Raw genomic sequence first — 23,989 nt, forward strand, 5'->3', positions numbered from 1 at the left:
CCCCTGGTGGGCATGGTGAGCCATCTCCCCAACAGTATCCAAAACAGTATACCTGTTTTGGAGGGAGATGACTGCAGGGGACACCTGCACTGCCTTCCTACACTTTTTCTGTCTTTTGGTCACCCATTCAGTGTCTCCCTCAGCAATTCTGACCTGCGGTGTGAGCAGTTCACTAAACATCTATCCATGACCTCCTCAGCATTGCGGATGCTCCACAGTGAGTCCATCCACAGCTCCAGAGCCGTCATGTGGTCAAACAAGAGCTGCAACTGGACACAGTTCTTACAAGTGTAAGAGTCAGGAATGTCAGAAACGTTCCTAAGCTCCCATCAAGCAAGAGGCACATGCCATGGGTCTGAGGTCCCTTACCATTGTAAGTTCTTAAGAAGAACGCAACCGCCAGATTCCAAAGATGCTTGAACAGAGTTGCGGCTGGATTAACAAAATGCAGTCTACTTGGACATCTTTACTGAATCATGGAAAGAACACAAGTTACAGTTGGCAGAGCCCTTTGAACAACGACAAGAAGCAAAAATGGTAATAAACTTAAACTGAATCCATGAAAGAGGTGACGTTCTTGGGACATAACATCAGTCATAGACGCTTGACCCCACAGAACATCAAGACGAACGCATTGAGGAATTTCCACGACCAACCTCGAAGAAAGAGGTGCTTTGACTTTTGGGACTAAATGGTTCTATCAGAAGTTTGTTCCAAACTTCAGCAGTAAAGTGGCACCATTAACAGATTTGCTGAAGAAGAACACAAAGTTCAGAACATCGCCAGGAGGCATTCGACCATTTGAAAGCAATATTAACCACCGCGCCAGTTTTAGCGACATCAAATGTTTCAAAACTTTTCAAAGTTGCAATCAATGCTAGTGTTTTAGGAGTTGGAGCTGTACTACTACAGGAAGATGAGGATAGGATTGAACTGCCAGTTGGTTACTTTTCAAAGAATCTCAACATCCACCAGAGGAAATATTTCACAATCGAAAAAGAACCATTGAATTTGGTACTGGCCTTACAACATTTTAATATGTATGTCACGAACAATGTGTCGGAGACTGTTGTGCATAAGAATCAGAATCCTCTTAAGTTCTTGGAATGATACAAAGACAAGAATATGAGATTATTTCGTTGGAGTCTTATGTTACAGACTTTAAGTTTACATATCGTACATGGTGCGGGTCGTAAGAATGTAATCATAAATGTGTTATCGCGGATTTAACTGATAAAATGTAGATAAGATTGGTATCTATTCAACTAGGAGAAAGTGAGGACTGCAGATGCTGGAGATCAGAGTAGAGAGTGTGTGGTGCTGGAAAAGTACAGCATATCATGCAGCATCTGAGGAATAGGAGAATGGACGTTTCGGGCAGGAGCCCTTCATCAGGAATGAGTCTGGGAGCCTTGGGGGTGGAGAGATAAATGTGAGGGGGGAGGTGTTGGGCTGGGGAGAAGGTAGCTGAGAGTGCAATAGGGGATGGAGATGGGGGTAAAGTTGATCGGTCGGAGAGGAGGGTGGAGCGGATAGGGAAGTAGGAAGATTGACAGGTGGGACAGGTCATGGGGATAGTGCTGAGCAGGAAGGTTGGAACTGGGATAAGGTGGATGGAGGGGAAATGAGTTTAGAGAGAGAGGAGGAGAACTTCTTCAGGGTAGGTTTCCTTGGAAGAGGCTTCGCAGTAAATTAGAGAGAGGAGAACTTCTTCAAGGTTTAGAGAGAGGAGGAGAACTTCTTCAAGGTTTTAGACAGAGGAAGAGAACATCTGCTGACATTTCCACCACCTCCAAACGGATCATCCACCAACATTTCTGCCACCTACAAAAGGATAAGGGATATATTTCCCTCCCCACCAGTATCACCTTTCCGCAAAGACAGTTCCCTCAGCGATTAGCTGTGCAAAGTCCATGCCCCCTAACAACCTACCATCCCCCCCCTTGCACCTCCCTCTGCCACCGAAGGAATTGCATATTCTGCGCCCACCCCTCCCCCTTCACCTCTGTCCAAGGCCCCAAAGTAGCCTTCCACATCCATCAAAGTTTCACCTGCACTTCCACACATGCTATTGATTGTATCTGTTGCTCCTGACGCCTTCTCACAGAGCGCTTCAGAGACCATCTCCGCAACATCTGCACCAATCAACCCCATTGTCCTGTGGCTGAACATTTCATCTCCCCCTCCCACTCTGCCAAGGACATGCAGGTCCTGGGCTGCCTCTATTGCCACTCCCTCACCACCCGACATCTGCAGGAAGAACGTCTTATCTTCCTCCTCGGGTCCCTTCAACCACAGGGCATCAATGTGGATTTCACCAGTTTCCTCATTTCCCCTCCACCCGCCTTACCCCAGTTCCAACCTTCCAGCTCAGCACCGTCCCCATGACCTGTCCCACCTGTCAATCTTCCTTCCCGCCTATCCGCTCCTCCGTCCTCTCTGACCTATCACCTTCACCCCCACATCCATCCACCTATTGCACTCTCAGCTGCCATCTCCCCAGCCCAGCCCCCTCCAATTTATCTCTCCATCTCTGTGGCTTCCAGCCTCATTCCTGATGAAGGACTCCTGCCCGAAATATCAATTCTCCTGCTCCCCGGGTGTTACATGACCTGCTGTGCTTTCCCAGCACCACACACCCTTGACACTATTCAATGGTATACATATGTGAGAAGATGTTAATATGAACTTCGAATAAAGTCATATGTATGTGATGATAATGTGGTTAAGGAATAGAAAAAAGATGAAGCCATCTTTTCATTGTGATGGTTCATTTTTTTTCTTAAGGGTAGGTGTAGGTGTTATAAAAGTATAGGTGTGTACTGTACCTTTAGGAGAGTTGAAAAGCTAGCAAGGACTGACTGAAACCACAAAGTGTCCTGATCAAGGAAAATGTAAAACTTGGTCAAAACAAATAGCTGGAGTTGTGTTGCCATGGAACAAAAATTCAAGTTCGGCCAATCAATTTAAATTATCCCCCAGATATCAAAATCCAATGGAATTTGAATTTTACTGTTTGAGATGACATCAACCAATGAAATTATCTGATGTTTTGGGGTATAAAACTGTTGGGGGAGAACTGCCATGCACCAACAAGTATAGACTGCTAGGTAAATAGTTCTCTGAAAGGTACCTGTTCATATGAAAAACCCATGAAGCAGAATACTGAAGAAAAGATGACAGGAAAATCTGGAGAGGAATACACAAAGAGAAGGTTCGACAGATGGCTGGTTTTGAAAGTTGAAATTTTTTTTGTAAATCTTAATCGGTGCTTTTTTATCGGAACAGTATTGTAAAGTGGAAGGTAAAAGATAGATTTAAGAGGAAAGAGTTGTAAATTTTTTTTAATGTTCTCTTTTGGCATTAAAGAATAAAATTGTTAATTTTTACTTTAAATAGTGATTTAGATCACTATTTTAAATACCTGTGGGATAGTTCTTTGCCTCTTCAAATTTAACAGAATACACCGCGAGGTGAGCTTCTCTGTTTGTTGGGTTTAAATTAGCAGAGTTGTTTATCCCATGTCATAACAGTAAATTGATTGAGTTTTTTGAGGAGGTGATGAAGATGATTGGGGGAAAAGTGGATCATGTTGTCTACATGGACTTGAGTCTCCCTCATGACAGACTGGTTCAAAAGGTGAAGTCACTTAGTATCGGGGTGAGTTGGCAAGATGGATACAGAACTGGGTTAGTAGGAAAACAGAGGGTCGTGGTGGAACGTTGCTCTTTGGACGGAGGCTTGTGTTTGTTGATGTTCCACAGGGATCAGTGCTGGATGCTCTGCTGTTTGTGGTCTACATAAATGATTTGGAGGAAAATGTGGTTAATTATTGAGTAAGTTTGTATATGATACAAAGATTGGTGGAATTGCAGATAATGAGGAAGATTGTCAGAGGATACAGCAGGATATTGATCAGTTGGAGGCCTGGGCAGAAAAATGACAGATGGAGTTTAATCCAGCCAAATGTGAGTTGATACATGAATGACATGAACCCTTAGGAATATTGTTATGCAGGTGTGCAGGTCCACAGATCACTGAAGTTGGCAGTGCAGGTGGGTGAGGAATGAAAAAGGCCTATGACATGCTTGCCTTCATTGGAAGGGACATTGACTTTAAGGATAGACAAGTTATGCTGTAGCCTTGTAGAACTTTAGTTAGGCCTCACTATTGCTTAATATTGCTTAAAATTCTGGTCACCACACTACCAGAAGAATGTGAATGCTTTAGAGAGGGTCCAGAAAAGGTTTACCCAGATATTGGCTGCTAAGAGGGAGTTTAGCTATGAGAAAAGTGTGGATAGACTGGTTTTGTTTTCAATGGAATGCAGGAGGTTGAGGGTGGAACATGATAGATGTTTATAAGATTATGAATAGCATGGATAGAATGGTCAGTACGAGGCTTTTCACCAGGATGGAAGGGACAATTACTGGGGGACACAGGTTCAGGGTCCGATGGACGGGGGAGTGGGGCAGTTAGAAAGAGATGTGTGGGGCTGGTTTTTTCACACACCAGGCTGATGAGTGCCTGGAACTTGCTGCCAAAAGGAGAGGTGGAAACAGACACAATAGCAGCATTCAAGAAACACCTGGACAAATACATGAATAGGAAGTGAATATAAATGAAATATAAGTGAAGACAGTTTTAGGAAGTAAGGACAGAGTGTGTTGGCGCAGGCTTGGGAGGCCAAAGGGCCTGTTCCTGTGCTGTTATTCTTTGTTCTCTTCTTCTTTTTGTTCTAGAATCCAAGGTCTGAGCAATCTACAGCTCCATTAGTTTGTACCATACCAATTCCACAGAGTGAGTGTCAATACCCCATTCACAGGAAGGGAGAGAAGGAGATTATGAAACAATAGTAATGTTATTTTCTGGCATTAGAGCAAATAATTAAAACTTGATCAGCATTGCAGAGGAGAAAGGAATCAGCTGAGCTAGCTGCTGCTACATTGTTCCACATGGGATCTTGCCGTGCATCATTTGTCACCATATCATCTTCGCAGGCAGTGAACTTTCTCATCAGCTATCACCTTGTTTTGTAAAGGTCCAAAAGGGTCTGGCCTGAAAAAGCAACTTCCAGCTGACATGGTTTCTGTTCGGATGTTGCTGAGAGAGGAAATCCCTGGTATCTTGCTGTGCGATCTCTCTAAAGATCTCCTTGTTCTTTCTTTTAATTGATCCTGTTTTTAATTTCTCCCAGGGCTGAAAATGTGTTGCTGGAAAAGCGCAGCAGGTCAGGCAGCATCCAAGGAATAGGAGAATCGACGTTTCGGGCATAAGCCCTTCTTCAGCCCTCCTGAAGGGCTTATGCCCGAAACATCGATTCTCCTGTTCCTTGGATGCTGCCTGACCTGCTGTGCTTTTTCAGTAACACATTTTCAGCTCTGATCTCCAGCATCTGCAGTCCTCACTTTCTCCTCTTTTCTCCCAGGGAATTGTTATTCACTTGGAAGATCCAAAGAGAGAGTGAGTTTTGGGCATGGTAACCTTTGAACAATAGCATCCTTCAGAGGGGGACGCAGTCCTGAGGCGTATTTGACAGGCGGCATTCCATGGGGCCTAACCTCAGTTGTGTCTCTTTATTCCTCTCAAAGAGTGGTTTCCTCTGTTGAACGCTGACTTTTTAAGGGAACTCTGATTAACTGGGTCCTGTTATTAACTGTGGCCCTGTCATTTTAAAACATGTTGAAGCCTGGGGTTAAAGTAACCAAGGTCTTGGGATTCAACGCAAAGTTGTTAACCCCCATGTCCCCATTCCCAGTGAATGTCTGACAGACAGAACTTCCCAAAGAGGAAATTAAAACCCTAAATATCAAACTGAGTCTTAAAGATTTGTTATAATGTCAGAGTAATAAAGTGTGAATGTTAAAATTGTGGTTGGGAGTGAGAGAGAGACTTGAAAAGGGAGAGGGATGGGAGAAAGAGAGAGATGGAGGGAGGGAGAAGCATTTGAAATTGTGAAATAGCAGTTATGTCAGTGCCTGTAGTTGCAACAAATATTGACGTTTTAAGCAGTCCCCGTCAGAAAAGAATTGGACTGATCTTGCTGCTGACATGTTGCTGCCTGTGAGGTGTGGCTGTTCTCCAATGGCCTGCAACAACGTGATCAAAGCCTGTAGTTTTCAGGCTTCCCAATCGGTCTGGGATTGAAATCCCCAACTTTAAACCCAATTTGATCATAGTTAGGTTGTGCTGGGGGAATTTTTGTTTGACAGATTGACCTGTTGCTGTGTAATTTTTTTGAATGTCTCCCCCATTTCCAGTTTCAATAATATTTTCTCTCCCACTCTCTCTACCCATCCCATGCAGAAATTGTTATTCTGAAGCTATGGCAGGACAAGAAATCCTTTAATTGGACAGAAGTTTCCTCCTGAGGGAAGGGCAGATATTGGCCTGAGGCCTATTCGACAGGCCATACCACATGGGACCCATGTGAGTTGTTTTTGTTTATCACCCCAAGGTTTGATTTTCTCTGGGAGATCCTGGTTTTTTTAAGGACTTCTGGTTAACTGAGTCCCATTGGATTGTGGCTCTGTCATTTTAAAACCAGTTTGAAGCCTGGTGTTAAAGTAACCAGGACCTTGAGATTTGACACAAACATGTTAAATGTCTGGCAGACAGGACTCCCTAGAGAGGAAATGAAAACCCAAAATGTGAAACTCTCCTTAAGCACTTGATATAATGTCAGAGTAATGTGTGAGAGTGTTATATCTGGGAGTCATGCCGGCAGCAGGAAAATCCCTAGAGGGAACCTCAGCAAATATCCCCACGGTCTGGCCAGTTCTGAGTGTGCTGGTAGATTTAGGGGCAGAGAATCTTTGAGGCTAGTGTGGGGTCAATGTTTAATGTTTTCAGACAGCACTGATATACATTACAAAGTTTTTAAAAAGATTTAAGATGAAACAAGGAATGGGCAAGCTTTCCTGCACTAGAATTAACATGACAATGTTCAGGGAGATCCAACAAGGTTCAAGTCCTGACATTAACAACTCAATGGGACAGGGAGCTCTCGGGGAGGGGACTGACAGATGTTGCAATGTGTCCAACACTCCAGGATGGAGATAGCAAACCCCTCAATGAGAATAAATCTGCAGGAGAATGTATCAAATTAATTCTCAAATCCTGTTATTTCTCTCTGTTGAGAGAGTGAGCAACTCTCCCCGTCTGACTGAGTTGCGTATGTCCGTGTGCGCACGTGTCGGGGGGAGAGAGAGAGAGAGAGAGAAATTTGAGATTAGTTCTTTTCTGGAGCAAACAGTTAACAGTGAAACAGCATCACAGAGGAGAAAGGAATCAGATTCTTGGGCCGGCTGCTGCTATACCGCTGGGGTGGGATCGTGCTGTGCAACAATTGCTACAATGCCATCGCTGCAGGCACTGAGTGTTTTACTCAGCAAACTCTTCATTTTATGAAGTTTTTGAAAAGGGTTGTAGCAGTAAAACTCAATCCATGATTAATATGTCGCTGAGAGATTGTCAGTATCCCCCGAGTCTGAAATCCCTGGGATCTTGTTGTGTCCTCTCACCCATCTCTTTTATCCCAGGAAATTGTAGTTCATTCAGAAGATCCAAAAAGTTTGGGACAAGGTGACCTTTGAACAAGAGCATCCTCCAAGAGGGAGCCACAGTTCTGAGGCCTCTTTGACAGGCAATACTCCATGGTGCCCATGTGAGTTGTTTCTGTTTATTATTCTGAAGTTTGATTTCTTCTGTGGGCCCCCAATTATGTTATGAGCCTCTGATCAACTGAGTCCTGTTGTGTTGTGGCCCTGTCATTTTAAAAGAGGATTGAATTTGGGGTTAAAGTAAAACAGAGCCTTGGGCTTTGACACAAACACATAAACCATCAGTGTGTATCTTACAGACAGGACTCCCCCAGAAGAGGAAATTAAAATTCTAAATGTGAAAATTTCCCTAAAAACTTGTTGTCAGAGTAATGTAGATCTGTCTGGGGCAGAATGGTATAATTAGAGATCACAGGCATAGGATAAGACGCAGGATGGCCATTTCAATTCAGTTCGCTGTGTATCTAGAAGGAGGGTCTATCTTTCTCTCTCTCTCTCTCTCTCTCTCTCTCTGACTCTCTTGTCCAGAATCCTCTACAGCTTTCTTGTTTGTTTAATCAAGTAAATGTCCCACAGACAATACTCCTTGTTGCTATGTTAAAAAGGGGAAATGGAATTTTCTTTTAGTCCAAGAGAATTTATGGAAGAAAGGGGATAGAAAAGAAAAACAGATGCAGACAGTGAGAGAGAGAGAGAGAGAGCATGTGGCAGGGTGGCAGGGGGAGGACAGGGAGAGCTAGAGAGACAAGCTGGAATGTTGGAAAATCCCCAATTGCCCATGAATGAAGAAAGTGGAACCAGAAAGAGAGACAGGGAAAGAGATGGTGTGTGTGTGTGTGTGTGTGTGTGTGTTGGGGGGGTGGGGGTGGTGACAGACAGACAGACAGACAAATTGAGCCAGGATCTGAATGAATCGTGGTGGGTGTTGGAGATTTCTCTGTCCCTCTATTTCTAGAAACAATCTCCAGCACATTCGTGAGATTACAGCCTGGGATAGAGAGAAAGAGACAGAAACATTGACAGAGCTAGAGATAAACAGAGCAGAGAGCGAGTATACAAAACAGGGGCAATAGAAGAGAAACAAGAAACACGGATGGAAGGAGAGGAAAGAGAAATAGAGTAATTGACGAAGAGAAAAAGAAACAGGGACAGAGAGAAAGAGAGAAGGTATGAAGCAGAGGTAGAAACACATAGAGGGAGAGAGAAGGAGAAAGAGAGGGAAAGAGAGACAGAGACAGTGCTACACAAAAGTGGAGGTAACAGTGTCTCAATCTCTATAGCCCATGGTTTCTAACTGCAGGATGTGTTCTTATTGTCATGCAGTTGCTCCTTCTTCCCAACATTGTCCTTTGGGGTAGAGGGGTTTGAGTTGGGGAAAACGGTCAGGAGCCCTATGAGGGGGACGTGTGTGAATTTGTGAATCATGTTTTCAGTTGGTGTCACAATGCAAAGAGGGCACAATGAATTGTGCAGGTGTCATGTGAGTGTAGTTTAGCATCGATTCGAAGTGAACAGGAGGAGGAACAGGGCTCCCCCCACCCCAGTGAGTCTCTCTGTCCCACTCCAGCCAGTTCCCCTCAATTTTTGATGTTGGAATCTCTCTAAAGGTCGCCCGCCCGCCCGGTCTTGTCTCCACTTTAATTGGGAGTGGGTTTGGGGGTAGTCTGGATGGGGGAAGGGTTGTGGAGGAAGTGAATTATCGCTGCTATCACCACGCCCTCATCCTTTCTCTTGTCAACCCCACCTCGGCCCCTCCTAGAATACTGTGTCCAGTTCTGGTCATCCAGTTATAGGAAGGGTATGATTTAGCTGGAGGGCGTTCAGAAGAGATTTACCAGAATGCTGCTGGGTATGGAAGGTGTGAGTTATAAAGAAAGGCTGGATAGGCTGGGTCTTTTTTTCACTGGAGCATGGGAGGGGTGAGAGGGGAATGTATAGAAGTTTATAAAATAATGAGGGGTACGGATCGGAGTTAACAGTAGTTGTCTTTTCCCTAGGATGGGGATTTCAAGACGAGTGGGCACATTTTGTGATGAGGGATTTAAAAAAAGACCTGAGAGGCAAATTATTTACACAGAGGTGGTGTGTGTGTCGAATGAACTTCCAGAGGAAGTGATGGATGTGGATAAAATTACAACATTTTAAAAGATATTTGGATAAGTACATGAATAGAAAAGGCTTGGAGGGACATGGGCAAAGAGCAGGCAGGTGAGAATAGTTTAGTTTGGGATTCTGTTCAGCATGGACAGGTGGGATTGATGGGTCTGTTTCTGTGATGTATAACTCTATGACTCTATAATTCTCCCTGCACAGAGGAGCTGGGTTGTGACAATCCATTTGTACAAGCCCCATGTCACAGCAACAGCTATCCTGACCTTCCTGGGAAAGTATGTGCAGCTTGAAGGAGGGAGCGCCAATGTAGTGGACCCCTTTGGAATCTGGACTAGCAAGCGGCAAGTCGAGGTGACTCTGAGGGTAGATGCCAGTGGGAACATCCACCACCCAGCATCCAGCTTTGTGATTGGAGGGAGCTGAGGCTACCTGATGTACACGGGGAAGCTTATAGTGTACCGGCCCTGCAGGATGGCAGCACACATGACAACAAGCTGCAAAGTAACTGTCTGCAGGTACTGAAAACAAGAGGGCCACCTGACTAAGGACTGGAGGAATCCAACAGCTGCAACCTGTGTAGGGAAGGCCTATATAAGGCCTGACCAAGACCAGGAGCGGGGGGTGCCATGTATGCTCAGATAGCTGGAAGTGGGCAAAAGTGAGCTGTGGACCCCCAAAGGTCAGTAAGGTGCCGTTTGCCAGCAGGAAAACTGAAAGGGAGGGTTATCAGGAGGAAGGACAGGTCGGAGAGGAGGGAAAGGTAGCCAGAGTGGAGGCACAACAACCGATACAACCTCTACCTGAACAGAGTCAATGGAGGAGGAGAAAACGAAGGAAGTAGGAGAGTGGATACTGGTGAGAAACAACTGGAAAAGGAAAATGCATCAGGCCCCGAGCCCCACAGCAAAACAGAAAGAAGCAGCTGCATGATGCTACACCAGCCGCTCCCCTGCCCATGAAGACGTGCAGAGGGATGGCCATGAACAAAGAGAGAGACATAGTCCCACAGGTTGGGGGCAAAGGAGAGCAGTACCCTGCCAGACTCCCCAAGGGGCCCGGTGAAGCCCAGCTTCCAGCCATCTGGATCCACGAGGTACACACCACACCACAGTAACCAGGAGCAGTGACGCTCTGACAGTCCCTCTGTCAGGCTCAGTACTACACCCTGCTGGCTTCATTCTGTCCCTGATGACACCCGAGCTGGGAAATCCCCCTCTGGGGAGGAACAGGGCAACTACCTCAGTGCAGAGAGTGTCCAATAGTTCACCCACACCACAGGGATGCAGGGAAACCCCCAGTGACAAACTGTGGGTGAGTAGACATTGGGTAATTCCATAAACTCTTAAACTGGGTGATTAACTTGCCTGTATTAATGTGTATAGTGTTACACCTACTACACAATGTGTTTCCCCATTGGCTTACATGGCCAATGTTAAAGCAGACCTCCTGTTTTTGCAGGAGTATGGTATACCCCACTTCAATAGCTACAGGAAATGATTGAGCTTATGGACCCATTGGCCTTGGATTTGGTCAGGGGAAATGATAGCCGTTCTTCTCACCCAGATATTCTGCTGTGAGGCGGCAACTTCACCATCTCCAAAGTTATCTTGTATCTGTTGTTCCATATAGAAATGCTCCCTGAGACTAATGACCCCTGGGGTTAAGAGTGAGCGAGCGGCTGGCCATCCTGCAGCTCCCACTGCTGCTGGCAACATGCAGGCCGGTCATTCTGTCAGGAGACTTCAACTGCATTATCGATGTGGATGGACAACCTGGAGGGGCTGGCAGTGAACTGGACTCCATGACCAGATTCCTGATGGAAATAGTTAAAGTCACCAAGCTGCATGATATCTTCAGCATCCCTGCAGATGGAGCGCAGCATAGATGCACCTGGTCACGGCCAGATGGGTCTATCCACTCATGGATAAATTATCTGTTTGTGTCCCACACATTCTCGGTCTGATCCACTGACGTCAAGCTATGATCGTATGACCAATGCCTCATGCTGGCTATCTGTCACCATGTCCTCTGGCAGTTCTTTCCATACACGCACCACCATCCACACCCTTCAGTCCTTTTTAAATCTTTCCCCTTTTACCTTAAACCTATGCTCTTGAGTTGTGGGAAACCCTCCTTGCCTATTTACCCTATCCATGCCCCTCATGCTTTTATAAACCTCTATAAAGTCACCCTTCAACTTCAGATACTTCAGGGAAAACATCCCCAGCCTATTCAGCCTCTCCCTATAGCTCAAAACCTCCAACCCTGGCAACATCCTTGTAAATCTTTTCTGAACCGTTTCAAGTTTCACAACATCCTTCCTATAGCACAGAAACCAGAATTGAACACAGTATTCCAAAAGTGGCCTAACTAATGTCCTGTATAGCTGCAACATGATCTTGTAACTCCTACACTCAATGCACTGATCAAGAAAGGCAAGCGTACCAAACACCACCTTCACTATCTTTTCTACCTGCATCTCCACTTTAAAGGAACTATCAATCTGCACAGCAAGCTCTCTTTATTCAGCTACACTCCCCAAGGACTTTACTATTAAATCTGCCCTGAGTTGCCTTCCTAAAATGCAGCACCTCACATTTACCCTAATTTAACTACACCTGCCATTCTTCAGCCCTTTGGCCTACCTAATCAAGGTCCTGTTGAACTCTGAGTAGCCTTCTTCTCTGTCCATTATGCCACCAATTTTGGTGTCATCTGCCAAACCTCACATGTTTAAATCCAAATCATTTATATAAATGACAAAAAACAATGGACCCAACACCAATTGTTATGGCACACTGCTGGTCAGAGAGGCCTCTAGTCTAAAAAGCAACTGTCCACCACCACCACCCTCTATCTCCTATCTTTGAGCCAGGTCTGTATCCACATGGCTAATTCCCTCTGTATTCCATGTGATCTAACCTTTCTAACCAATCTATCACATGGAAAATTGTCAAATATAGGTCATTTCCACTGTTCTGTCTTCATCAGTCTTCTTTGTTACTTCTTCAAAAAAAACTCAATCAACTTAGTCAGATATGATTTTCCATGCACAAAGCCATGCTGACTGTCCCTAAACAGTCCTTGCCTTTCCAAATACATGTAATTCATGTCCCTCAAGATCCCATCCAATTGCTTGCCCACCACTGATATCAGTCTCACCAGTCAAGTTCCCTCGCTTTTCCTTGCCATCTTTTTTAAATACAGGCACCATGATAGCTAAACTCCAGTCTTCCAGTAGTTTACCAGTGGCATCAATTATACAAATACCTCAGGAAGGTGCATAATAATCACTTCCCTAGCTTCCCACAGAGGTTAAGGGATCAGATCCAGGGACTTATCCACCTTTATGCATTTTAAGAAGTCCAACACATCCACCTCTGTAATATGGACATTTTTTTCACTATATTGCTATGTATTTCCCCACAATCTATATCTTCCACATCTGTCACCACAGGGCCAGCTCGGTGGCTCAGTGGTTAGCACTGCTGCCTCACAGTGCCAGGGACCCAGGTTTGATTCCAGCCTCGGGCAACTGTCTGTGTGGAGTTTGTGTATTCTCCCCGTGTCTGCGTGGGTTTCCTCCGGGTGCTCTGGTTTCCTCCCACAATCCAAAGATGTGCAGGTTAGGTGAATTGGACATGCTAAATTGTCCATCGTGTTAGGTGCATTAGTCAGGGGTACATATGGGGAATGGGTCTTAGGTGGGTTACTCTGTGGAGGGTTGGTATGGACGTGTTGGGCCAAATAGTCTGTTTCTATACTGTAGGTAATCTAATCTAATTTAAAGACTGCTGCAAAGTACCCATTTGTATCACCCCCATTTCCTACAATTTCACACACAGGCAGCTTTGCTGATCTTTAACATTCCTGAAACATCATTTTTTCCTGCTTCTTGGATGCTGCCTGACCTGTTGTGCTTTCCCAGCACCACTCTAATCTTGACTCTGATCTCCAGCATCTACAATACCCACTTCTGCCTAGATGATATTTAAGGGGCCCTATTCTCTCCCTAGTTACTCTTTTGTACTTAATGTATTTGTAGAATATCTTTGGAACCTCCTTAACTCTATTTCCCCTCAATCAACTTTTGAAAATTCTTGCCTAATACCGTTATAATTTACCTTCCTCCAATTTAGTACATCTTACAAAACAGTCTTCTTGACCAGATGAACCATAGCATGTTCTTCCAACTCTTATGTCAACAGGGATAAAATGCAAAGTGCAAAAGCAATTTGCTTTTGGATTCTTTAGGCGACTATACTTTGGTTCCAGACCCTTCTTAAGGTGAGACATTTATTCAGCATGAAACAACTCAATGTGTATTGTTAATTAAATAAACTCTACTCATGTTTTCATGAGGTAAATTTTGTGTGCAATGCTACTGTCAGAAACAAGTATTTCATTGGCAGAAAAACCTTTTATGTTCATCTCTCCACTGGAAGTATATACTTCCCTCATTAGGTCAGTAATAATGTTCACTTTACTCAAATACACAAACCAGCTGAAATCTGGCACATGGACAACCTGACAGTGAAGTATTGCATTACCACTGCTCCTGAGAGTGTGACAGTCTGTATACTGTAGATTGGATAACTTGCATTTAAATCGAATATTTTAACTATCTCATCATGTGTAATAAATTTAAATTCCAATCATGAGCAAAAGCCCAACAAGATATAATCATGGAATACAGGCGAAGGTCAAGATTATGGTCAATCAAAGGAAGAGGTGTATACAGCTGATATTAGGGAGAAGTGGGGGGGCATCTTGTGGTAATGTCCTTACCCATGCTCCCGAGCTGTGTAATAACATCTCTGAACAGGTTGATTGGAAAAATAGGTTAATTTTTTAAAATAATTAAAGCTGACATTAAACCCTAGGCCTTGAAATTTGGAACACTTTCGATTCAGTAAAGCAACGCTAACAAAATTAAGAGAGAAAACAACATGAAATTAAACTGGTGAGAGACATAAACATGTGTTTGTAAAAGCTTTCTACAAAGAATTCAAAATGCAATCAGAAATATGCACCAACAACTGTCAGAATCAGGAAAAATTGCAATTGGGATGGTGTAAATAACAGAGAAATAAAGATACTATTTTGGGTCTGTCTTCAAAGAGGAACATTCATTGTGTTTCTCAATAATACAACAGAAGCAGTACCCTAGTGAAAATGAGGAGATAGACAAATTGGTCATTAGTGCACAAAAACAGTACTAAAGAAAAAAAAATACAATCCTGGAATCTGACAATCAACATCTGGGTGTTTTCAGAATATTGGTTGTAGCAATAGTGATCTTTTGCTGCTAGTTAACAGTGCATATTTGTCTTTTGTGATCACTTTTTGCTTTACCCACAGAAAGCTTTTTGAAACACATGCTTATGTCTCTTGCTCATTTAATTTCATGTTGTTTTCTCTCTTAATGCATTATTTTGTTGGTCCTGCTTTACCAAATTTGAAAGTGCTCTGAAACTCCAGGCCTGGGCTTAATATCAGGTTTACACATATTGTTTTAAAGTAAACTATTTTTAAAATTATCTGTTCATTAAATCTGCACCACCAGATGCCCTAATTCCAGCCCCCACCCCACCACCCAACATCAGCTTTATACATCTCTTCCTTTGATTGACAACAATTTTACCTTAGTTCAATTTTACCTTAATTCAATTATTAGATCTTAGACCATAAGACATAGGAGTGGAAGTAAGGCTATTTGGCCCATCAAGTCCACTCCTCCATTCAATCATAGCTGATGGGCATTTCAACACCACTTACCTGCACTCTCCCTGTATCTTGTTGGGTTTTTGCTCATGACTGGAACATAGATTTGTTACAAATGTCGAAATAGTTAAAATCTTTGGCAGTGGTGAGGCAATGCTTCACTGTCAGGTTGTCCACTTGCCAAATTTCAAGTGGTTTGTGTAGTTGAGTAAAGTGCACATTATTGCTGATATATTGAGGGAAGGATATGCTTCCAGTGAAGAGATCAACATAAAAGAATTTCTGCAGAGGAAGCGCTTGCTTCTGACAATAGCATTGCACACAAAGCTATTTAGTGCATTATAAAAGTAGAGTTTATTTAATTAAACGCATATTGAATTGTCGAATGCTGCATAAAGGTCTTGCCTTGAGGAGAATCTGGAACCAGCCACCAGAGAATAGTCTTCAAATTGGCCCAAAGCAAAAAAACATGCAATCTTTTTTTTTGCACTTTGCATTTTATTGCTGTTGACCTAAGAGATAGATGGATGTGCTGTGGTTAGTTTGGCCAAGAAGATTATTTTGCAAAATGTACGTGTCTGGCCAAATCAAAAGAAGGAGTGGCCCAACAAGGAAAATAACATAAATTGAGGGCAGAAGGACAGAGTAGTTAATTCAGAGAGGAGGTGGTTCTGGTCGGTGAATCTTTTTTGAACCTCTGTCTTTCTGTTTCTCTCCATTTGGTTTGAACTCCGTGTCTCTCTCTCTCTCTCCCCCTCTCTCATTATATCCCACTCTTCCTCCCTTGCATTCTCTCTCTCACTTTCTCTCTCTCTCTCTCTCTCTCTCTCTCTTGCTCTTTCTGTCTCAGTGCCTCTCTCTCTTTTCTCTTACTCTCATGGGGAGGTGCCCTTGTTGGACTGGAGTGGATAAAGTTAAAAATCACAAAACACCAGGTTATAGTCATATAGATTGATTTGAAAGTATTAACCTTCAGAGTGCTGCTTCTTCATCAAGTAGCTAGTGGGGTAGGATCATAGCACACAGAAGTTTTCATAAAAGATCACAGTATCATACAACTGATGTGATGTATTGAACAAACCTAAATTCCTGCTAAGCCTTTAATCACTTAGAATGGGTTGCCGGTTTTGATTGATTAATATGTACATTTGCATATTAATGAATCAAAACTTGCATTGCCATGCAAAGTGATTGAAGACTTAACAGCAGTCTAGGTTTGTTCAATACATCTATCAGTTGTATGACACTTTAACCTTTTACTATAAATATTGTTTGCTATGACACTGCCCCACTAGCTACCTTTCAAAGGAGCAATGCTCCAAAAGCTTGTACTTCCAAATAAACTTGTTGGACTGTAACCTGGTGTTGTGATTTTTATCTTTCTCTTTCACTGACCCTCCCTCACTCACACTCTCTCTCACTATGGATCTCTCACTGTCACTCTTCCTCCTCCTTCCCCGATGTCTCTCTCACTGTCTCTCTCTCTTCCTCAATCACTCTCTTTCTCTCTCTATCTTTCTGTCTCAATATCTCTCTCTCACACACTAACTCTCCCTCCCTCACTCTCTTACACACACTCTTCCCCCCGCCCCCACTGTTCCTCAATCCCCCATTGTCTCTCTGTCAATATTTCTCTCTTTATATCTCACAGCTGTCTCTCACACAGTCTCCCACTCTCTCTCTCTCTCTTTGTCTCTCACTGTCTCAGTCAGTCTCCTCTTCTCTCTGTCATTCTCTCACTGTCCTGCTCTCTACCTTGCACCATCGCTGTCACACATACATATACACTAGTTGTCCCTCTCATTGTCTCGCTCTGTTCATCTTCGTTGTTCTTTCCCTCTCTCTGTTTCTACTCTGTCACTGACTCACTGTCTGTATCACTGTCTTTCTCTCCCTCTCTCTCATGATTTTGAGATGCCGGCGTTGGACTGGGGTGTACAAAGTGAAAAATCACACAACACCAGGCTATGGTCTAACAGGTTTAATAGGAAGCACCACCTTTTGCAGTGTTGCTCCTTCATCAGGTGGTTGTGGAGTATAAGATTGTATGACACAGTATTTATAGCAAATGTTTCCAGTGTGATGTAACTGAAATTATATATTGAAAAAGACCTGGATTTTTTGTTAAGTTTCTCATCTGTTAGAATGACCATGTTGGTTTCAAGTTCTTTCATATGTAAATCGCAAAACATTTTTAAAAGTTACATTCTCAAGTGAACTTTTACAATTGGCGTCATGTTGGCCCAGATAATGTATTGAAGATGTGAGCTTCCCTGTGTGAGACTGTCTGTGCCATAATGGTCAGACTGATTCTAATCTAAAAACAGAATTACAGATGCTTACATGCTGTTTTTAATCAAAGTAAAATGGAATTCTGCAAGGATAGATTCATCCCACAAACTTATATGTAGGTTAGGTGAATTGGCTTTGCTAAGTTGCCCATAGTGTTCAGGAGTCTGTAGGTTAGGTGATTAGTCAGGGTTAAATATCAAGTGATAAGGTCAGGGTGGGATGCTTTTCGCAGGGTCAGAGTGGAATGCTGGGCTGAGGTGCTTGTTTCCACACTGTAGGGATTCTATGTTCTATTCCCTAACTTGTCCATGCCCAGCAAGTTTCCAAACTAAACTATTCCCATTTGGCAAATACTCTTTTCATATACTTGAGCCTGCCAAATGTCATTTAAAATGTGGAGCCTTTGGCTTTGATTTTTGTTACCATTGTCTGCAAGAATAGTGCCAGAAGACTGGAGGATAGCTAATGTTGTTCCCTTTTTCAAGAAGAGTGGAGACAACTCTGAAATTGTAGACCTATGAGCCTTGCTTCGGTTGTGGGTAAAGTGTTGGAAAGGGTTATAAGAGATAGGACTTCTAATCATCTAGAAAGGAATACATTGATTAGGGGTAGTCAAGATGGTTTTGTGAAGAGTAGGTCATGCCTCACAAAACCTATTGAGTTCTTTGAGAAGGTGACCAAACAGGTGGATGAAGATAAAACAGCTGATGTGCTATATATGGATTTCTGTAAGACATTTGGTAAGGTTCCCCATGGTAGGCTATTGCACAAAATACAGAGGCATGGGATTGAGGGTGATTTAGCATTTTAGATCAGAAATTGGCCAAATGAAAGAAGACAGAGGGTAGTGGTTGATGGGAAATATTTATCCTGGAGTTCAGTTAATAGTGGGGTACTGCAAAGATATGTTTTGGGTCCACTGTTGTTTGTCATTTTCAGAAATGACCTGGATAAGGGCATAGGAGGATGGGTTAGTAAATTTGTGGATGAGACTAAAGTCAGTAGAGTTGTAGATAGTGACAAGGGATGTTGTAGGTTACAGAGAGATACAGACAAGCTGCAGAGCTGGGCTGAGAGTTGGCAAATGGAGTTTAATGCAGAAAATTGTGAGATGATTCACTTTGGAAGATGTAACATGAATGCAGAGTACTGGGCTAATGGTAAAATTCTTGGTAGTGTAGATGAGCAGAGAGATCTCGGTATCCAGGTACATAGATCCTTGAAAGTTGCCACCCAGGTTGATAGGGTTCTTAAGAAGGCATACGATGTGTTAGCTTTTATTGGTAGAGGGATTGAATTTCGGAACAATGACATCATGCAGCAGCTGTACAGAACTCTGGTGCAGCCACATTTGGAGTATTGCATACAGTTCTGGTTACCACACAACAGGAAGGATGTGGAAGCTTTGGAGAGGATTCAGAGGAGATTTGCTAGTATGTTGCCTGATACACAGGGTAGGTCTCATGAGGAAAGGTTGAGGCTGTTTTCGTTCCAGAGAAGGTTGAGAGCTGACTTAATTGAGACATATAAGATAATCAGAGGGTTAGACAGGTTGCACAGTGAGAGCCTTTTTCCTCAGATGGCAATGGTAAACACGAGGAGACAAAGCTTTAAATTGAGGTGTGATAGTTTTGGGCAGATGTCAGCGGTAGTTTCTTTACTCAGAGTAGTAGGAGCATGGAAAGCACTGCCTGCAACAGTAGGGGACTCGCCAACTTTAAGGCATTTAAGTGGTTGTTGAATAGGCATATGGACAAGACTGGAATAGTATAGGTTCAATGGGTTTCAGATTGGTTCCACAGGTCAGCGCAACATTGAGGGCTGAAGGGCCTCTACTGTCCAGTAATGTTCCATGTTCTATAAATGTTGCATCTGTACTAGCATCTGACTCTTTCTCTGGCAGTTCAATTCACATATGAACCACCCTCTGGGTGAAAAGGTTACCCTACCAGTCCCCTATATCTCTCGCCTCTCCCCTAAATACTCTGCCCTCTAGTTTTGAACTCCTCTGCACTCGGGAAAAGACCTTTGCCCTTTAACCTCATCTATGCCTTTCAGGAATTTATATACCTCTGTAAGGTCACACCTCAATGTCATATGCTCCAGTGAAAAAAATGTCCTATCCCTCCTCTCCTTACTGATGCCAATATTGCTCCATTCTATCATCATTTGAATCATACTCTGCCTTTCTGATTTTTTTTACTCTATCGATGTGGACAACATCACGTTTGCCCCAGCGTGTGTTTACCAACTTACTGACCTGGTTTATATAATTCCAAAGCCTTCTTACCTCCTCTACATGAGCCATAATGATGCACAGTTTTGAACTGTCATGGAAACATCCTTTCCATGTCCGTCCAGTCAAAACCATTCCGATACTTATAAGGCAGTCATTGTTGACTGCTCTGAATCACAGTGAAATTATTTTTATGTTCTTATCAGTAAGAGTGTGGGGAAGTGGATCTAAGTCCATGAAAAGAACAGCCATGATCTTACTGAATGGCAGACCAGACTCGAAGGGTCAGTCGGCCTACTCTTGCTCTTGGTTCTTATGCTCTCATCCATCTAGCTATCATGATCGTTTGTGACATTTGAGGCAAGTAGTGAATCATAGTGGAATAAAATGAAGCTACAGAAAATTATTAAGGCGGCTAGTGGCATTCTGTGATTTATTGTAGGAGGAACTGCACAAAGATGAGTAATAACGTTCTGCTTCAGTTCTACAGGAAGTGGTGAGACTAAGACTGGAATACTCTGCAGTTTTGGTCATCTTGGTTTAGGTAGAATGTAGATATGTTGAAAATAGTGCAGAAGGTGCTTCCTAAGTTGATACTTTTAATTGACAAGTGTCTCTTGAGATACCACTGCACAGATTCTCCTGCTGTTCACTGTGATTTACAGGAGTCAGCAATGACTGGATTAATTTTTTTTTACTGGACAGGCGAGAAAAGGATGTTTAATCTTGTGGGTTAGTACAGAGATGGGGCAATGTTTCAAAATTAGGTGTCCCTCTTTCTGGACAGATTAGGGTATTTTTTCTCTCTCAGAGAGCTGTTTGACATTGGAATTTCTACCTCACAAGGCCAAAGAGGCAATTACCTTGAATGTTAAGGCGGAGATGGATAATCTTGAGAGAGAAGATAATTAGGGTAAGGTGTGAAAGTGGAATTGAAAACACTGAGAATGAATGATCTTATGGATGGCCAAACAGGGATCGAGTGGCCCCAATCATTTTATGGTTGTCCAAATTCTTATGCTCTCCAGTTCTCTCTGCATCCCTTTTCTCTGAGTTTGTGCTACCACCCCTCTCTCATCGCAAATAGAGCATACCATCTTTCTATCTAGTTGTATATCAACCTAACAGTGAGGTGAGGAAGAATTTCTTTTTCTAGAAGGTTCTGTGTTTTTGAACATTTTTGCCACAGAGAACTGCGGGGGCAGAGCCCTTGTGTATATATAAGGCTGAGGTAGATTCTTGATCAGTAGGAGAATTAAGGGAGACAGGGAAAGGGCAGGGAATTGGACATGAGGCGTGTCCTACCAGTTTACATCTCTTTCTCTTCCTCGCAATCTCAACCACACACCCCATTGTTTCTTCCTCTTTATTTTCTCTCCATCTTCATATCTCCCTTTTGGCTGTTTCCGCTGCAGTTACTTTAATTTCTCTCCATCACATTACCTGTCGCCCTGGCTCTCTCTTTAAACCTCTCATCGATGTTTGTGGTCCCACAATTTACTAGAACACTTGGACAGGGAAAAAAACAGTATATCAGCATTGATCTATCCATGCAAAATTCGAATTGTGAATTGTAGAGCTTCATGTTTTCTCTAATATGAGAAGCAATGTGCCAAGTAACTCATCTCAAATTGGACCCATTCACGAAAAAGAGAATGTTTTACCCTTACTCCGTCCCATGACTCACAACCTGATTTCACCCTTTTCAGTTTCCACCTTCTGGCCGGGCAAGAGATGACCCATTGTGGGAGAGGACATTTTGCCTTCCTGGTGAGTTTACCTGCTTCCCAGTTCGGAGGAAGCAACACAGATGTGGACTTGAACCCCAGTGGCTATATACATCCTCTTAGTACCAACGATGTGAACTTTTTCCTTAAGTACCCAGGCAGAAATTACCTCGCTGTCTTCCCGAACAGCAGCAGTCGTTGCCCAGAAAGTAAGTTGCTGAACCCCAACCAGAACAACAAGAATGGCAATGCGGCTCAGCTTTTCCAAAATCTGCTGAACAACAGAACCCAGAACACTAATGAACCAGTAGGCTGTATCATTCTCTACACCACCTACAGCCCATGTCTAGATCTCTGTTTCAGTTCCTGAAGAAGGGCTAATGCCCGAAACGTCGATTCTCCTGCTCCTTGGATGCTGCCTGACCTGCTGCGCTTTTCCAGCAACACATTTTCAGCTCTGATCTCCAGCATCTGCAGTCCTCACTTCCTCCTCTGTTTCAGCAACACGAGAACTGAGAGATCATCTCTGCCTTGCAAAATTCCCCATTTCGGGACATATGAACTGAACCGACATTCACAAGTATTTTGTCTGCAGTGAAATATTTGCACATGATGCAGATCAGAGCCGACACCAGGAAATCCGGATAAGCTGGCTGCAGTGGAGAATACCGGGTTTCATGTCAGAAGGTGTGACGTAGAAGGTCCACTCAGGTGTACAGAATGCTCTGCACCGGAATATTTCATCGAACAGACACCAAGGATACAATAAATTTATTAAGGAATCTGGGATTTTCTGTAAATGGGGTCTGTGCCTATTCGAGTACCTCTATCACATTTCAAATTAATCTAATAATCCGAATGTACCTTTCTGCTTATCATTCAATGAATCATTTCAGATGTCATTCAAGAAAAAAAGTCAATTACCAATTCATTAAATTCAAAAATCCCTCACAGTCAAAACCAATTCAATTCGCAACCTCTTTTTTCCTATCCATCAACACTTCTGCAAATAACCCAATACTGGTTCCAAATTCCCCATATCATTCTTATTCTACCCCAGCTGATCACTGCATACGTTTGACAACAATGGGAAGCTACACAGTAACATTCAGACCCAGTGCTCGAGATGTATGTGAAATAACTACACTGAGGCTGGTGTCCGTCTCCAAGTCACCCTTTATTTACACATGAACAGCCCCTGACTTTGGTACTGCCTCACTCAAAGAAAGCTATCAAAGTGTCAGGTTCTTTGACACTCCCCCTTCTTATCTGTCAGCCAGGGCTCCCTGATCGATTCACCTTCTTGATGGCTTTACCTGCTTCCCAGTCACAGGCAGGGAACTCATATTCTATGAGATATGGCTGACTGATCTGGTCACAACCACTGCAGTACGGCCACTGGAAATCAAGCACATGCTAAACAAAAACGGTCACATACCCAGGGAGAGAAAGGGAGATCCATGTTGGGGGCGGCTCAGAGAGTGGAAGGAAATTGAATGTGAAAGAGACCAGTAAAGAATGAAGAAGACAGGTTTAACTGTCTGAATGAAACATTCCATTTGTGAAATAGTTTGCTTCCCTGACCTTGATTTGTAATCCTCTAAGTCATTGAACTCTGCAGTTTCTATATCATTTCCAAATGTTCTTTCTCCAATGTTGTGTTGTTGGAATTGGTCGAAAAACAGAGATATCATTTCTTTGCACAGTTGTATTCAGTTAAATGGCTTGCATGCATAAAAAGACATTTTTCCTGCTTCTATTTTTATGCGTATAAAATAAAGTTAATCCCACCGTTGAACAGCAATCTGCATTCAGATGTATGATTTATCTCATTCACCTGCCACTTCTTCCTGTCAATGAGTCGTGTTTCTGTTTGGAGAAGAAATCTGAATGAGCTGGAGAAAAAGTGACAGTGCCCATAGTGAGGATTCTCCAAAATTGCAACTGGAAGATGGGGATCAGGGAAGGGGGTGGAATTCACAAGAACTATTAAGGAGAGAAAGGGAGAGACAGGTGGTGTATGTGGGAGCACCAAGACAGTGCGGAGAATACAGTTGCAGCCTGGAGGGGAATCTGGCTGCATTCTCAAAAGCAGAGGTTAAATGGAAGAGGACACAAAGGATTCACTTAGATCAGCCTGGGCTGACTGTGAAACGGGCCCCAGACATTGGGAAGTTACTGGTAGGAGTAAGGGTTTATGCCCAAAACGTCGATTCTCCTGCTCCTCGGATGCTGCCTGTCCTGCTGTGTTTTTCCAGCATCACATTTTTCAACTGCAGTTCTCACTTTCTCCTATGAATCAATCATATTCACTGTGAGACTGGTTACAGTCGCTC

At 43.2% G+C, this 23,989-nt stretch overlaps 1 long non-coding RNA gene across 1 annotated transcript; it reads left to right on the top strand.

Annotated features, from left to right (window-relative positions):
- Nucleotides 1–7,566: 7,566 nt before the first annotated feature.
- LOC140456989 (uncharacterized) lies at nt 7,567–23,391 on the top strand. Its single transcript, XR_011953295.1, has 3 exons — nt 7,567–7,666; nt 9,876–10,985; nt 21,636–23,391. It is a non-coding gene; the product is annotated as an uncharacterized lncRNA (long non-coding RNA).
- Nucleotides 23,392–23,989: the final 598 nt, after the last annotated feature.

Source organism: Chiloscyllium punctatum, chromosome 31 (assembly GCF_047496795.1).
Source record: "Chiloscyllium punctatum isolate Juve2018m chromosome 31, sChiPun1.3, whole genome shotgun sequence".
Taxonomy (NCBI): domain Eukaryota; kingdom Metazoa; phylum Chordata; class Chondrichthyes; order Orectolobiformes; family Hemiscylliidae; genus Chiloscyllium; species Chiloscyllium punctatum.